This window comes from Coregonus lavaretus, assembly GCF_964263955.1.
Source record: "Coregonus lavaretus genome assembly, contig: HAP1_SCAFFOLD_4510, whole genome shotgun sequence".
Classification (NCBI taxonomy): domain Eukaryota; kingdom Metazoa; phylum Chordata; class Actinopteri; order Salmoniformes; family Salmonidae; genus Coregonus; species Coregonus lavaretus.
Window position 1 is genome coordinate 14183 of NW_028164114.1, and position 3318 is coordinate 17500.

The window sequence follows — 3318 nt, forward strand, 5'->3', positions numbered from 1 at the left end:
ATTGAGCACCGTGGAACCAACTCGCCTTCCAAACGCTCTATTCCCAGCCCATTGTCACAATGCCTGCGTTGCTATTACTGGCAATGAGACCTGCCCACGTTAACCCTCTAGGTTTACCTCATGTAACTTATTATTAACAAGGTTACAGCTACTTCGTGAGCAAGCTCACTGTTTGCCTGTTGTGGTGATCCACAGTGCTAGTAGAATGAAAAGGTTATTTATTTATTAAAAAATGTCTTCTGGCTGTTTAAATCGGCCACATCTTGAAAAAGAGGACAGGGACATGCGTTTTGTTTAGGTTTTACACCTTTAAAAAAAAAAAAAAAGTTAATCATGCAAAGAAAAAGTTTAACTTTGATATTGTCCAGCCTAATATTTGCCAAAATCAAATAATTATCATGTGTCAATGTATCGCCATGGTGAAACTTGCAATCATGTAGATCTGAAATAATTGGATGGTGAAACTTGCCAGCCAACCAAAAAAGCAAGGCGAAGCAATTTTGGCATTCTTGGAAGTCAGGACAATAATTTTTTTAACTATAAAAATAATGATTTTGCAAGAATTAGGCATTTAGAATTAAATGTGGAGTGGAACTTATAGTTACGTGATGACATCACGTGCCCCTGCGTACCATCAAAAGTATTCGGCAATCATCATTTATTGTCGCAATAAAGAAAGTTGAGACAAAATAAAAATATCACCCGTCAAACGTATAGAAATGTTGTCTGTCTTTTAGAACATTTCCCCAAATGCCGTTTCCATTAGACATGTTGCAATGATTTTTGTTGTTGCATCATTGCTTTTGTCGACTAAACCATGGGTCAATGGGATAATAACGATGCATAATGTTCAGCAGCATGGTGCAGCCCCAGGCAGACGTAGCCCTGCAGTGGGAGATGGCGGGGGACGAGGGGGGGCGTGGCTCTTCAGGTTCCTGCTGAGCTGGCAGCCAATGAGGTGGTGACTAGACTACTGGGAGACAACCAGCAGCTCCGAGGTAGGACACACAGACAAATATTTAAATATGTATCCACAATGATGCACAGATTGTATGTGTGTGTGGTTGTTTTATTAATGCTATTTCTGTGTGTGTGTGTGTGTGTGTGTGTGTGTGTGTGTGTAGAGGCGTTGCGGCGCAGCAACCAGGCCCTGCGTGAGCGCTGTGAGGAGATGGAGGGATGGCAGCGGAGGTCTAGAGAAGAGAGGGAGTTCCTCAGCTGTCGTTTCCAGGAGGCCCGGGCTCTAGTGGAGAGACTGGCCAGGGAGAACCACAGCCTCACCAGCCTGGCCAGCCCCTCCAACCCTGGAGCTGACCAAGGCCTGCTGGTCAACGGCCCCAGCCAGGCCTCCAACTGTAACGGAATTCTTGCTGGGGAGAGGAGGGGAGGGGACCAGGAGAAGAAGAGCTCGGAGGAGAGGAGGGGAGGGGACCAGGAGAAGAAGAGCTCGGAAACCAACGGACCTATGGCATCCTCTCTGGTCAGTACAGATAGATTGAGGGATGGATGGATGGATATAGATACAGTTGAAGTCGGAAGTTTACATACACCTTAGCCAAAAACATTTAAACTCACAATTCCTGACATTTAATCCTAGTAAAAATTCCCTGTCTTAGGTCAGATAGGATCACCACTTTATTTTAAGAATGTGAAATGTCAGAATAATAGTAGAGTAATAATAGTCAGCTTTTATTTCTTTCATCACTTTCCCAGTGGGTCAGAAGTTTACATACACAAATTAGTATTTGGTAGCATTGACTTTAAATTGTTTAACTTGGGTGAAACGTTTCGGGTAGCCTTTCACAAGCTTCCCACAATAAGTTGGGTGAATTTTGGCCCATTCCTCCTGACAGAGCTGGTGTAACTGAGTCAGGTTTGTAGGCCTCCTTGCTCGACACACCTTTTTAGTTCTGCCCACACATTTTCTATAGGATTGAGGTCAGGGCTTTTTGATGGCCACTCCAATACCTTGACTTTGTTGTCCTTAAGCCATTTTGCCACAACTTTGGAAGTATGCTTGGGGTCATTTGTCCATTTGGCAGACCCATTTGCGACCAAGCTTTAACTTCCTGACTGATGTCTTGAGATGTTGCTTCAATATATCAACCTAATTTTCCTTCCTCATAATGCCATCTATTTTGTGAAGTGCACCATTCCCTCCTGCAGCAAAGCACCCCCACAGCATGATGCTGCCACCCTGTGCTTCACGGTTGGGATGGTGTTCTTCGGCTTGCAAGCATTTCCCTTTTCCCTCCAAACATAACGATGGTCATTATGGCCAAACAGTTCTATTTTTGTTTCTTCAGACCAGAGGACATTTCTCCAAAAAGTACGATCTTTGTCCCCATGTCCAGTTGCAAACCGAAGTCCGGCTTTTTAATGGCAGTTTTGGAGCAGTGGCTTCATCCTTGCTGAGCAGCCTTTCAGGTTATGTCGATATAGGACTCGCTTTACTGTGGATATAGATACTTTTGTACCTGTTTCCTCCAGCATCTACACAAGGTCCTTTGCTGTTGTTCTGGGATTGATTTGCACTTTACGCACCAAAGTACGTTCATCTCTAGGAGACAGAACGCGTCTCCTTCCTGAGCGGTATGACGGCTGCGTGGTCCCATGGTGTTTATACTTGTGTACTATTGTTTGTACAGATGAACGTGGTACCTTCAGGCGTTTGGAAATTGCTCCCAAGGATGAACCAGACTTGTGGAGGTCTGCAATTTATTTTCTGAGGTCTTGGCTGATTTATTTTGCTTTTCCCATGATGTCAAGCAAAGAGGCACTGAGTTTGAAGGTAGGCCTTGAAATACATCCACAGGTACACCTCCAATTGACTCAAATGATGTCAATTAGCCTATCTAAAGCCATGACATCATTTTCTGGAATTTTCCAAGCTGTTTAAAGGCACAGTCAACTTAGTGTATGTAAACTTCTGACCCACTGGAATTGTGATACAGTGAATTATAAGTGAAATAATCTGTCTGTAAACAATTGTTGGAAAAATTACTTGTGTCATGCGCAAAGTAGATGTCCTAACCAACTTGCCAAAACTATAGTTTGTTAACAAGAAATGTGTGGAGTGGTTGAAAAACATGTTTTAATGACTCCAACCTAAGTGTATGTAAACTTCCGACTTCAACTGTAGATTAAATTGTTTTTTCCCCTCATCCCATAATGACAAAGCAAAAACAGATTTTTAGAAATGTATTGACCTGTTTTGACTTTGTCATTATGGGCTATTGTGTGTAGACTGATGAGGAAAAATATGAATGTAATCAATTTTAGAATAAGTCTGTAACTTAACTAAATGTGGAAAAAGGG

General features: G+C 42.7%; 1 pseudogene across 1 annotated transcript in view; it reads left to right on the top strand.

The window, feature by feature from the left end:
- The first annotated feature begins 854 nt into the window (after nt 1-854).
- The window catches only part of LOC311117443, a 9820-nt pseudogene continuing 7356 nt past the window's right edge, over nt 855-3318 (top strand). Inside the window, exons 1-2 of the transcript in view lie at nt 855-998; nt 1125-1480. The product of the transcript in view is annotated as an uncharacterized misc_RNA (transcript). The remainder of the gene's footprint in view (nt 999-1124; nt 1481-3318) is intronic.